At 41.1% G+C, this 8332-nt stretch overlaps 1 pseudogene; it reads left to right on the top strand.

Moving 5' to 3' along the window:
- The first annotated feature begins 650 nt into the window (after positions 1-650).
- On the top strand, positions 651-1057 carry LOC116457836 (small ribosomal subunit protein eS24-like; annotated as a pseudogene).
- Positions 1058-8332: the final 7275 nt, after the last annotated feature.

Here is an 8332-nt window from a genome sequence, read left to right as displayed (position 1 = left end):
CAAAATGACCACAAATATCCTTCTGTCCTTGTGTGAACACCCTTCCATAGTACCCTCCCAGATCTGTGTGACCAATAGGATATGGCAGAAATGATGATGTACCAATTCCAAGATTAAGGTCAAAAGACACTGCAGCTCCTGTTTTGTTCTCTGTCTCTCTCATCATTGGCTTTTGAGGATACCCAGGCAATCTGTAGAGAGAGGCTCATGTGGTGAGGAACCGAGGCCCTGCAGAGAATGGAGACTTGCCAATAATCACACAAATGAACTTGAAAGTGCATTGTCCAGCCTTCATATGACTTCAGCCCCAGCTGAGAGTTTGATAGCAACCTCATGAGAGACCCTAAGAGAGAACCACCCAACTAAGCTGCCTATAAATTTCTGACCTTCAGAAACTGTGTGAAATAATAATTACTTAAATATTTCTTGTTTTGAGCTGCTAGTTTGGGGGTAATTTGTTACATAGCCATAGATAGAATTAATGAATACCACATAAAATGTGTATGTGTATACACACACACACACACACACACACACATATACACATACTAGGTCAGTGTCAATCTGGGGCTCAGAAACAGATAGACTCATCTGATTTAAAGCATCCTCCTGAGTTTTCTTCCCTGGTTGCCTGCAGATCACCTGCCATCATGAATGACACAGTAACTATCTGGACCAGGAAACTCAGGACCAACCAACTACTTCAAAGGAAACAAATGGTCATAGATATCCTTAACACTGGGAAGGCAACAGTACCTAAGACAGAAATTCTGGAAAAATTAGTCAAAATATACAAGACCACATTGGATGTCATCTTTGTATTTGGATTCAGAACTTATTTTGGTGGTGGCAAGATAGCTGACTTTGGTGTGATTTATGATTTTTTTGGATTATGTAAAGAACCATGAACCCAAACATAGACTTGCAAGACATGGCCTGCCTCCATGAGAAGAAAAAGACCTCAAGAAAGCAGTGAGACGAATGCAAGAATAGAATGAAGAAACTCAGGGGGTTGGCAAAGGCCAATGTTGGTGCTGGCAAAAAGCCAAAGGAGTAAAGATGCTGCAATGATGTTATCCGCAGACATTGTGTGGATTAATAAACTAAAAACTTTCAAGTGAAAGAAAGGCATCCTACTGCTGCCACTTAGACCTTGAAATTCCCCAGAATCAGGTGGAGAGATTAGAACTAGGTAACCACAGTGGGACTCAGGTGGTGGATAACACGATTGCAAATGAGGATGGTTTACGGAAGCAAGATTGGAATGTACCGAGCCAAATCAAAGAGCCTTAATAGCAGAGACAGCTGTCTGCCTTTGTCCTGAAACATTTCCTCTTCTTAAGGAGCCAACTTCAGAACAAAGCCCCACAATATTTTATAGAAAGAATTAAGTGAAAATACTTGTACAAAGTGGGAAGCACAAGGGTAGGTGTGGATTCAGGCATTTCTAGAACACCAGGACTTTGGGAAGATCTAAATTAGTGCTCACTCCCAGAGGACCCTGCCAGCCAAGCTAATGTATTTTGACTTTATTGTACAAGCAGAAGGCAGCCACGACTGATTTCAGACAGGAGAGTTAGGTGGTAATAACAATGTTTGGAAGATTAAACTGGCCATGACATGTAATACAAATTTGAATGAGAGAAGCTATGAAAGCCATGGCCAGTTTCAAATGCGAGGATATTATTAATAGTTTAGACCTAGATAATCCATCCTTTCTCATCCCTCTGGCCACTTGCCTAGCTCAGGGTCAAAGGTGAGCCTAACATCTCCATTCCCAAACCCCACCGCGTTTAGAAAACCCTCTTCCTATAGCCACTCACTCTCTCACAAAAGTTCTTCTATAGAAATATCCTAGGGGATGGAGTCTATCTGAGCTAATACTGTGCCGCCATGCTGATGCTGCAGTCTCACCAATGTACCTGAATAGCTGTGAAGGTGATGATAGTGGGAAACCATTCACAACTACTGATTGGGAATGAAAGGAGAGAGATGCGTCATAGCTACTTACGAATGAGACAGGGTTGTGGATTTCTTTATTAAGTCAGGAGGTGGGAACATTTTAGCAAAGGAGACAATAGAAAGGAGTAAAAAAATACAATAACTTCATCTCTGGGAGAATTCTCTCTCAGTTTCTACAAAATTACTTATCTATTCTTCATCCCTTCTTCTGTTTTTTTTTTTTTTTTGAGCCCAAGTTTCACTCTTGTCACCCAGGCTGGAGTGCAATGGTGTGATCTCAGCTCACTGCAACCTCCACCTCCCGGGTTCAAATGATTCCCCTGCCTCAGCCTCCCGAGTAGCTGGGATTACAGGTGCCTGCCGCCACGCCTGGCTAATTTTTGTGTATTTAGTAGAGACGGGGTTTCACCATGTTGACCAGGCTGGTCTTGAACCTCTGACCTCAGGTGATCCACCTGCCTCCGCCTCCCAAAGTGCTAGGATTATAGGTGTGAGCCACCGCGCCCAGCCCCATTCCTTCTTTTTGATCTTGTGGTTTCTGCTACTTGGTTCTATTATTTCATTACCCTTCCTTGTCGCCAGTTTGAAGATTATTATATGCTCTATGCTTTGCCACTGTCTTCTCAATATAAATCTTAAGACCTAAAAACCCATGAATACATTACAATAAGTCAAGCTACATCCAAATCAAAGTACCCTAAGATTTACATATATTTGAGAAGTAAGCTCTTTATTTATGTAAGTATTCTAGCACCCTTAAGGAAGCAAAGTGCCAATGTCCCTGAAGAATCTTTGGGAGCCAGCCAACCAACACTGGGTCAGCCTCCATCTTGAGGAAAACATGGACTAGAGGCTGCGAGAAGACCCCAAATGTGAAACAGTGTCTTAGGCTCCATCCTTGAGGGTCATATAATGTGCATCTTGCAAAGCTTGATGTTTCCTGCCAAAACTTTCCATAAAGGTCTTTATGGAAGACCTTTAAACCTTAAAGAACTGAAAGATAAGAGTCCATTTAGTTGGATAACAAAATGTCAACTGAACACAGAAAATTAGTATGCCTTTTGGCCATCTTGATTCCTGGGAGTCAGGGTGCCTTTGGAAATTACCTCCACTTTCTGTCAAGGGCATTGTACAACAAAAATATAAGGATGGAATGGATAAATTTTGATTTTTTCCTGTGGTTCACAGATCAGTTACAGCTCCACATTTCAAAATGTCAGACCTGCTTTTACAAAGGCAATTTTGTTTATAACTACATGAATAATACATAAACACACAGTTACTGGAAAATATTCTAATAATCAAGCCTATTGAATAAAATGTTATGAGTCCCCTTTGACACAGCAACCCTACTGTCTCCTCACTTGGGCATATACTTTTCTAGACCTTTTTCTGACATTTTTGTACATGGATATATGTAAATTAAATTTATTTACACACCTAATTTTAAATTTTAAAAAATATTTTGCATGATAAGATTATTAATCTGCAATTTGAGTTTTTTTAACTTAATAATATAGCTTGAAGAGCATAACAATCTCATATATTTTTTGTATTCACTGAATAATATAATCTGAACATGTTGTAATTGATTTATTTAGCCCACTATTAGTGGATATTTAGATGGTTTCCAACTTTTTATTTTTATTTTTTTGCTATCTAAAAACAGTGCTGAAATGAACATTCTTGGGCATGTACCCTTTTGAACATGTGCAAATATGTGTGTGGAATAGATTCCGTTGTTCCTGCTTTCCATCATACTCTTCTTTAAGGTGGTGCTTCCTCCCTCCTCCTGCCCTTGAGAAAGCACTGTCCTTAAAGATTGCCCCTGTCTCCCTCTTGGGAGTTGTATTTGTTCTACCCACTGGGATGGTTGATTTTATCTGTCAACTTGACTGGGCCACAGGATGCCCAGATAGCTGTTTAAACATTATTTCTGGAAGAGGTTAGCATTTGAGTTGGTGAATTGAGAAGAGCAGATAGCATCATCTAATCCATTGAGGGTCTCAATAGAACAAAAAGGTAGAAGCAAGTTGAATTAATTCTGCCTGACTGCTTGAGCTGGAACATCCATTTTCTCCTGCCCTCAGCTCTCCTGGTTCTCAGGCTTTTAGAATTGGAATAGAATCTATGCCACCAGGCCTCTAGCTTTCAGGCCTTCAAACCACACGACTGGCTTTCCTGGGTCTCCAGCTTGCAGACAGCAGATCATGGGACTTCTCAGTCTTCATAATTGCATGAGCCAATATGTTATAAAAATCTCTTTTTATATATCTTCTACTGGTGGTCTTTCTCTGGAGAACCCTGACTGATACACCTACAGTTTAGGATGGATTTGGATGGTTCTAAGGCTTCTTTATCCTGTTAAGAGCCTATTGTTGTAGAGCCCTTGGGTGGGAGTGGGATAGGATGGTAGAAGAAAAGAGCAGACAGCAAGTCTCTGGCACCGTATCCAGGCAAGAGCCCCGCTGCTTATGTCCCTAAGCTGCCAGTCTTCTAACCTTCTACCTTTGGCTTCAGTTAGAGGCAGATGTAGGGTGTCTGGACAACAAATGAGCTCTGGAGATAAAAAAGGGAGAGCCACTGGTCAATGAGGCCAATGATAACAAAGCCCATTTCCTTTCCTTTCCCTGGTTTGCAGGTGGGAGGCAGTCTCTGCTCAATGTTAACTGGATATTGAACGCAGGCCTGCCTGTCTAACCATCTGCAGTGTGACTTGGTTGCTGCTGTGAGGGAAGCTGCTCACTTTTTTCTTGCTTTGCCTCGCTTCCCTGTGCAGTGCCTCTCCACATCCCCTAATAAGAAGGAGAAGGAGGTGTTTGCCTGCTGCTTTCTGCCAGCTCAGTGCTGCTGCAGTAGAGCAGGATCTTGGACCCAGATCTTCTGTCCTCCATTGTAACCCTCTTGGTAGTACTTATCCTCACCCCTTCGTTGAAAGTAGAGCTGAAGAAACCCATTCTACACACACTTGCACATGTTCAACAGGGTATTTGCATAGGAATGTTCACTTTGGCATTGCTATGATCCTGAAGATGTGGCTGTGCTTCTAGTTTTATGGCCAGGACCGATTATGCAATAATGTTTAGCCACCCATGATGATTGCAGATCAGGGGCAGCTTATGATGGGCAGATGGGATGGGGAAAGAAAGGAATGTATAAAATTGGCTCCAGGATAAAATCAGGGTCACACTGGGGAAGCTTGGAGAGATAACATAGCTGGCTTCCATCCCATTTCTATGACAACTTCCTGCAAATTTCTGGAACGAATGCTGGAGAGCACAGTAAAACTGAAGCTCCACTGTGATAGACTAAAAGATGGAGAGAGGATCATGATTATCACGGTGGGGGATTCTTCTGCACTGTCCTAAATTCTCATTTGACCTATAGATATGACCTTCAAAACTACTTATTTTTAATTTATGTAATATTCACTTTTAGTAGCTAAGCTGTTTGTTTCTATAGTTACCTTCCCATTCTTTGCCCTCTACATTCTAGGATAGAACATGTCGTCCACGTGAAAATTTAAACTTTAAAACCTTGGAAGCCCCTGATCATGCTGGTAACCCTGAGCAAGTCACTTAGGCTCTGTCCACCCCACCTGTTACCTCCACCTATCTTCCTCCAAACTGTAACATGGAGTAACTATTATAAATTCAAAGCACAGATCTTTTGAAGATTATGATGTTGCATCTGAAACTTACGAAGCCTACCAAACATATCTAAAAGTCATTAATTTCTTAGAGAGATTTGCAAGTTAAAACTAAAAAAGAATATCCATTAATACAAGACTGACTTTTAAAATTTTTATTTTATTTTTAGAAATGGGGTCTTGCTCTGTGGCCCAGTACAGAGTGCAGTGATGCGATCATAGCTCACTGCAGCCTTAAACTCCTGGGCTCCAGTGATCCTCCCATCTCAAAGCTGACTTTTTAATCATAGAAATGTTAAGAATGCACCTGAATATTTTAGTATTTTTTTCCCTAATCCACATATCTTCAGCTCACAAAAAATGTCCTTATGGCCGGGCGTGGTGGCTCACGCCTGTAATCCCAGCACTTTAGGAGCTGAGGTGGGCGGATCACCTGAGGTTGGGAGTTGGAGACCAGCCTGACCAACATGGAGAAACCCCGTCTCTATTAAAAATACAAAATTAGCCAGGCGTGGCTGTGCATGTCTGTAATCCCAGCTATTTGGGACATTGTGGCAGAAGAATCGCTTGAACCCAGGAGGCGGAGGTTGCAGTGAGCCGAGATCGCGCCATTGCACTCCAGCCTGGGCAACAAGAGTGAAACTTTGTCTAAAAAAAGAAGCAAAAAAAGAGTCCTCACATAAAGTCATTTGAAATGCCATATTCTGGCATTGCTTCCAAAGGTTTGAATGTCAAATAGATCAAAAGTGGGTTAAAATGTATTTAAAGAATGAGGTGTGTGATCTTGGGAAAGAGCTTAGGACAGGTTGGCATATATTAAGAATATGAAGACATGGAATATATTAATATATGAAGATACTCTCACATCTTTTCATCTATAGACTCAATGACATCAGCAATAGTAGCCTGCTTGCACGGGTCAGATTGGAAGCACCTGTAAGTCCGTATTAAGTGTGGCTTTTAAAGCTCTTTCATATCCATGGATGAAAGGTATGCTATAAATAACATTATTACATAGGTAAATTGTATACTTTTTGCAATATTTAAATGATTCAAGTGAGTAGCTTTGTAATGGAAAGCACCATTATGCAGAATTGTGCCTGGGGAAGGTAATTGCAGCAACATTGCTGTGGTCTGAAGGAGAATGAATGAGCACTCATCCGTGAACCTCCTTTTCCATCCTGGCACCCTCAGTGCCTTGATGTGGACAATTAAACTGTTGCTTTCTTTTCTTGCACCAGTTCTAACATTCAGGAATTGTAACAACATCCTCCCTTTATTTAAACAGATATTTGAAAACCAAATTGTCTGAATTTACGAGTTTATTAATAATTATAATCCAAGAGAGTACTGAGAGAGCTCTTTTATTCAAAAAAACAAATGCTAGTAGCTGGGCACAATGGCTCACACCTGTAGTCCCAGCTGCTTGGGAGGCTGATACGGGAGGACGCTTTTAGCCCAGGGGTTCGAGTCCAAACTGGGCAACATAGTGAGACTCCTTCTTTCTGAAAACAAAACAAAACAAACTCCATGGTGTGATATAAATATTTGATATACCTTTTGATAACAGTTATATTGTTATTTCCCTAAAGTCTAGTGAATCTTATTAAGAGCGATTTAAAGCAAATATGAGTAAGAAAGGGGAAACCTAGATGAACCCAATTATTACTGAAGACAGCAGTTCTGGCAAAGAAAAGGATATCCAGTGATTCATATGAGCATGCGGTTAGGAAGGGAGCTAGGCATAAGACATGACCTTGGACATTTATACTCCATCGTGTAGAATGTGCAGAGTAAATTGAGTGAATCTGTGTTATAAGCTGGAGTGGGAAATCTAATTATCACAGAGATTTGGAAGATATTGCTTAAAATGGAATCCAGGGATGGAGAAGATTTTCCCACACAAAAGAAGCAGACAGTTAAGTAGCAAGATTGGGTTCTATAATACGTCTGGATATCCACAAACCTGCCAGCAGAAATCTTGGTGGAGCACAGGGGTAAGGATTGAAGAAAAAAATGACAAAAACAATACCCTAGTGGACATATGCTATAGGCCGCCCGATCTGTTAGAGGAAATAGGTAATACAGTTCCAGTGCAAATATTTTCTAGCTCACCAATCTTTAGCTGAAATTACAATATCCAGAAAGCTCTAAAAGGTTTTTTCATGAATCATTTGGCAGCAAAATTTGACCTGATATGAAACCGTTTAGAGTCTTTTTTGTTGCTGTCGGTGCTTGTTTCTGTAACTTTTAATTAAACAAAGTGCACACACATGGGAGAAGACATTAGGAAATCCAGATCAGAGTAGAAAATGAAAATCACCTATGGTTCCACTATGCAGTTATAAAAACGATTCATGCTTTGGTGTGTCTCCTGCCAGACTTTCATAGCTTTCCACCTACCTACTTACCTGCCCACCTACCTACTTACCTGCACACCTACCTACTTATCCACACACCTACCTACTTACCTGCCCACCTACTTACTTACCTGCACACCTACCTACTTACCTGCACACCTACCTACTTACCTGCACACCTACCTACTTATCCACACACCTACCTACTTACCTGCACACCTACCTACTTATCCACACACCTACCTACTTACCTGCACACCTACCTACTTATCCACACGCCTACCTACTTACCTGCACAGCTATCTACTTACCTACACACCTACCTACTTACCTGCATACCTACCTACTTATCCACACACCT

The sequence above is a fragment of the Hylobates moloch genome, unplaced genomic scaffold, assembly GCF_009828535.3.
Source record: "Hylobates moloch isolate HMO894 unplaced genomic scaffold, HMol_V3 SCAFFOLD_18, whole genome shotgun sequence".
NCBI classification, from domain to species: domain Eukaryota; kingdom Metazoa; phylum Chordata; class Mammalia; order Primates; family Hylobatidae; genus Hylobates; species Hylobates moloch.
The sequence above is the reverse complement of the archived record's forward strand: the minus strand, read 5'-3'. Positions and strand labels throughout refer to the sequence as shown.